A 6000-nucleotide genomic window follows, 5' to 3' on the forward strand; every position below is an offset into this window, starting at 1 on the left:
TCTAATTCGATTTCCTTAACTAGACAGTTGATAGTGTGTCTTTTGCACTATGTTGATAGGTTATGTGTCTGCTGGAACGACGACACATGTGTCATGACGATCCGACAAGTCCTCTTGGGATCATTTAAAATAGAGTTGTTATGGATATCATTGACGTTCTGAGTCGTCAAATTCGCAAGGGTATTTTAAACTTCTACAAAGTCACACAGTCAGAGAGTGTTTTTTTTTTTTTTTTTTTTTTTTTTTTTATGGCCCGATTAATTGTATCCTCAACTACATCCATTAGAATGTTTATGTTATTTTTTCAAGTCTGATGGAGTTCACGGTGTTTAATGACTCTTTGCAAAACAGCATTTCCAACGATACTAATATCGCCATTAATAAGTTGTCCGCCAGATATTGAATGTGTAATGAAGAGAACACAAATGTTACGAAAATCAAAAGAATGTAATTCTGGGAGAAATATATATGGAAAACAGATGCAAACAACACATACTTTGTGAAATATTTTTTCCAGGATACATGTACAAATGTGCGTTTGAATAGTGATAGAGACAGATGCATGCGACGCGTACCTATAGTTTATTCATCATTTAATAAATATGATTAGCAATTGACAACGATCATTTTCAGTTCCCTAGTACTTCTTAAATATTAAACATAGTACATGTACACTGCAAAAAATGAAAAGTATTTTTTCTGGCTTACAACTAGTTTATTTTTATTGTTTTATTGTTTTCGTCGCGTTAGGTTTCTGCCTGTATAAAGCAACCTAATTAACAGGAAAAATATGTAGCCTTTTTTGGGGTGTATCATATATAATAGAATTTGCATGATTTTTACAAAGATTCTACTTAAATTATATTTCTTTAATGGACAATATTTAAAAAAATAATTTTGTACTTTTTATATTGATATATTTCCGTATTTTTCGGTTTTTTATATTATAAATATTTCCTTTAGCTTTGACTCCGATGATTCTTTTCAAATATTAAATGGGCATGTAAATGACAAATCTAAGTTTTATTAGTTTAAACTAGAATTTTTCAATGTTTTATCTTTGACGTGATTAATCAAGTAAGTTATATTTGTATTTATTGTCATTGCCTAATAAGAGTGAACTTTTATGTATGTAGGTGCATACACGTTGCATTAAATTGTGTGCACTTCAATATTGAAACAAAGAACAATACTTTTTTTTCTGGTCCAGCTATCTTATATTATTTCTATAAAGTGTCGTATCTTAGTTGAAAGAACTTGCAAAGGAATTTCTTGCCTTACGAAATGTACCGTTTTCCTTGAAAAGGCAGCAATGATATATATAACAGAATATTAGAAAATATTTGAAAAATATCCATGTAATCCAACAAACATAGGATTGTGCAGGAAATATATCATTTCAAGACCAGTACTCGTGAAATGAGAATAGCTGTTATAAAACGGATTGCAAACATTTGATTTTTTTTATAATAAAGGAGAAAAAAATAATAAAATGAACGTTTATATACGGACGCTATAGCTGTTTTTTTTTTGGTTGACTGATATCTATGGAACGCCATAGCTGCTTTATTTGGACTGATATCAGTATGTTGCCTCATTTGTTAACTTCGTAGTGAAACTTAATCACTTTGCGATTACTTTGTTTTTGTTTGTTTCACTTTGTTATGGTATTTTTCCCCTTGTTATGGTATTTTTTTTTCTTTGTTATGGTACCTGTTCCCGTTGTTATTGTACGGGTTTTACTCTGTTATAGTACGTTTTCACTTTGATAAGGTACGTTTTCAGTTTGTTATGATACCTTTTCTAGTTGTAGTGGTACATTTTCATTTTGTTATAGTAAGTTTTTTACTATGTTATGATACGTTTTCACTCTGTTATGGTACGTTTTCACTTTGTTTTGTTTTGTTTTCACTTTGTTTTGTTTTGTTTTCACACTGTTATGGTACGTTTTCACATTGTTATGATACGTTTTCACTTTGTTATATTATTTTCCCATTTGTTATGGTGCGTTTTCACTTTGTTGTGGTACCATTTCACTTTGTTGTGGTACCTTTTCACTTTGTTGTGATAATATTTCACTGTACTGTGATACTATTTCACTTTGCGATTATACTGCGTGGTCCGCAGACTATTTTCTTAGATGTGTTTAGGAAGTTATCAAATTATTATACCCTGCAAACATAGTTTGGATGTATTTGGACGTTCTACTTGTCCACTTTAAACAAGGAGAATGACCAGGTGCACCGGTAGGGTAAGCGTCCAGTGTTTCATAGAAATAACCACCGAGTCGCTCATAAAAAGGCAAATCAGGGATTTATGCGTTCAATCTGTTTTGAACATACAAATGCAATCTGATTGATGTTATTTTTTTTAAATATTTGCAATAATGTTCTATAATTTGCATATATTTGATAATCACATTGTTTCGTATGCGTATTTATATTTCTCTTTGTTCTTATTTTGTAGATATTTTCAATGTCTTCTGAATCTGAATTGAAAATAATTCCATATACGTGTTTTCTTTGATTCATTAATTGCTATCAAGCCCCACTTAGTCACATATAGATTTTTGTTTTTATTTAAATGGGGTTTAAATCAGATAAAGGTTTAATATATAGATTATCTTTGTAGGTTAACTGCAAGTCATCGACTATTGGATGTTGACCAAATACACATACACAGAATGACATGCCATGTTTCTTTATTTCTTAAAAAAAATATGTATATTTTTTGTTGAATTTAGTACATGTTGTAAAACTGTGTTAAATTACCGTCTTAAATAAGAAACACTTTCACTTAATGAGTCCTTAAACATAATTCAAAAAGAATGTCATAAAGAATTGCAGACAAAATGAATCTTTGCAGTCAGCTATTTTCTTTATTTTCTTTTAAAACAACGATAATACAATTTTCGTGATTTTAAAGTCTGAACAACATTGCTTTTCTTTCAATGTAAACAAAGTAGGTTTTTATGTTAAATTAATTGAGGAGAATGATGTTGAAGTCTTAAAATATAGGGCTACAAAGACATGGTGATTTCTGAAATCTGGATAAATGTTACAGTCCATTATCGAAATAAGAATTAATAATAAACTTGCTTTAATTTCATTTTTTACGGAATAGTTTTTGGTTTAATTAAAGTGATAATGAAACCATCTTTACCCCGATTATAGACCGGCAAAATGTTTCCATATTTGACCGACATTATTGAATTAGACTTATCAATCTATTATGACTGGGCTAAATAGTTGATGTAAAGAAAATACCCAGTTAGCTCATTGCTTACTCGCTCATTAGTTTAAAATGTTATTATAAAAATGTCAAGCTTTACCTTAAAAATTGATGCATCTCATTATACAGTCTGTTGTCTTCATTATATTTAAATGTAAGATAGTCCTTTCAGATTATAATGTAAAGTAGGGCACATTTGTTTACTTTAACATTTTATCATTTTGCAATCGAATGTGGATAATGGTTTGATCATTGTAGTACGAGTTATGATCACTCTACCATTGATATCTAACCAAAAACAAGTCCATATCAAAAAGGAGGATCATTGGAAAATAGAATGTAATAGAAAAATAGAAAAAAAATGTTTTGTCAAAGGACAGGATCAAGAATTATGTTTTCCTTAATATCATGTTTGTAATATATAAGCGAATGTCAGATATGTATCACAATATAAAGAATGTTATTAACCCTTGTGTTTTATCATCTTAAATATGGACAACTTCCCATACAGTCTATACAAAAATCTTGTCAAAAATTAAAATATCTATTATCGCGAAGTCTAGTTAAGGGACCCCAGTGATTTTCAAATTGAAACTCAAAGGACATTATCACTGAGAGAAAAATAAGAACACCTATAGAAAAAAAGCTACCCGTAATGTGCCAGTTGACTGTTATTTCAAATCTAGTCATTTTGTTAAGATTGGTTCGCGATGTGTGTCTCAGGTTCGTGTTTATTTAAAAATGATTTCCTATATTTTCTATTTTGAGTGCTATTGAAAAAAAAATGAAGTACTTCAGCAAACCTTCTCAAATATCGAATGATTATCTTCTGACCAGAGTTTTGATGTGAAATTATTTCGGCACCACACGATGACATCAGCTGATGAACCATCCTACAGCTACTTCTGCTGTCTTGCCAAGCCCGCAAATCTACTTCCTCTAGTCCAATTAGCACAATGAACACACCTTGACATCAAGCTGGCCACGTCTGCAGCAAAATACACCCTATTCCACCTTGTTTGTGGCTAAACATGGTCAGTTATCATCAGAGCAAGAACCGAAGGATTTGTTTATCAGTTAAGTTAGGTAAGGCAGTCCCAGACATCCTATTTCACCCCAATTTAAAAAATTTGATCCATAAGGATGATGCAATGCGGTTTACACCAATTGTGGTCTAAATTCAACCCAGACCAACACCTCCAGTGCTTTAATAATATTCCACATTCCCTGACACATTCAGCTTCTTACTGAAGCAATGTAAAATGTATTGTTGCACATTCCTGAAGTATCGTTTTTTTTTTTTTTTTTTTTTAGTTCTTCTATTTTGTCCTAGTTCGACCTTATCCTCGGAATGTTTTATTTTTATCATTGCTCCTATCTTATAATAATTATTGGCATCTTTACCAAACTCTAAAAGCTCATCAGCATTGTATCGGCCATGTCTGTTGGTATGATGGTCAATGTTGATGTATGTACTCCTTGCGTAAAAGTAACAACAATTTCATTGAACAAATTTATTTTCATGAATCAGGGGTCTATTTACTCTCATTAATCAAGGGTCCAAATATATTGTCATGAAACAGGGAACAAAATTTAATGATTCAAAGTTTCTGGAATTGAAAACCATGGTTCATTTCGGGAAAGCCAAAAGTCCTAAGAATAGTGTAAATGATCACATTTGGAAGTTCTGGACCTATGTACATGAATTCCAAAGGTATAAGGACACACAATTAAGATTATGGGTCTGGGAACCCCACAAATTTATATCCCTCAAATATTTCAGGGCAAAAGATTCCATTCTCATTTAGAAATTAATTTTCATGAAATAAAAAGAAATGAGATTTTGCTGATCTAGTCATTTAACAGAAAACAAAAAGAAAAGAAATAGCCTTTACATGCTTTCCTAGTTTTGATTAGCTGATTTAAAAGCACACATGTTTAAAAAAGAAAAATTCAGGAATGTTTGTTTAGTAATAGTTATATAATGAGAATGTAAATTAATATTAACTATATAAAGTGGATAATTGAGTCATAATTTAAAGAAATGAATTACTGTGGTTTTTGAGATAGATTTTTTCAAATTTTAGTTTAAACATATTTTATTCAGTAATAATACAATTACAATAATTATACAATCGATAAAGTAATTAAATGCGATAATTCAGAAACGTCTGCCTCTATGCAAGTTTTGAGTTTAGATTTTTGCCATATGTGGAAATTTTACAGCATATTGTTTTTATTTTTCTGATTTGCATAATCAAATATTTTTCATGGGTGAAAATGTACAACATCTTAACGACATTACAAATTTTAAAATAGGTAATTTTTGCTGGGGGTTAATTTGGTAAATATTTTGCGACAGTGATTAAAGGAAACATTACTCCCGTGTTAAAATTGCTACACTTATAGTAATCAGAAATTATACTCCATAACCTATCAAAATTTCTGCCCATGAACAATAAATAAAGATGGCATTAGTAACTATACATGGCATATCTACAGCATCAAAGTTTTCATGGTTTTTACAAATATAAAAAAAAAAGATTTTAAACCACTCTCACAGATGTACTACAATTCAATTGTAGTACACATCACAAACATACAGTTTTTAAAACTTGAAGCTGTAGAATACATCACTATCTTCTGTGGCCATCACTGTAAACACAGCAAGTAATATATCCTGGCATGTATCCAGAAATATTAGGGGCAGACATTGGTTTCCGGCTATTATTGGTTAAATTTATACCTGAATATACAAAGTTACCACCA

General features: G+C 30.5%; 1 long non-coding RNA gene across 1 annotated transcript in view; it reads right to left on the minus strand.

Moving 5' to 3' along the window:
* The window catches only part of LOC148597316 (uncharacterized), a 43302-nt gene extending 39874 nt beyond the window's left edge, over positions 1 to 3428 (minus strand). Inside the window, exon 1 of the long non-coding RNA XR_015919116.1 lies at positions 3332 to 3428. This is a non-coding gene — a long non-coding RNA (uncharacterized LOC148597316). The remainder of the gene's footprint in view (positions 1 to 3331) is intronic.
* Between the last annotated feature and the right edge of the window lie 2572 nt (positions 3429 to 6000).

Source organism: Perna viridis, chromosome 15 (assembly GCF_037379345.1).
Source record: "Perna viridis isolate PV_CMFRI_1.1 ecotype Kerala chromosome 15, ASM3737934v1, whole genome shotgun sequence".
In the NCBI taxonomy this organism is placed as follows: Eukaryota; Metazoa; Mollusca; class Bivalvia; order Mytilida; family Mytilidae; genus Perna; species Perna viridis.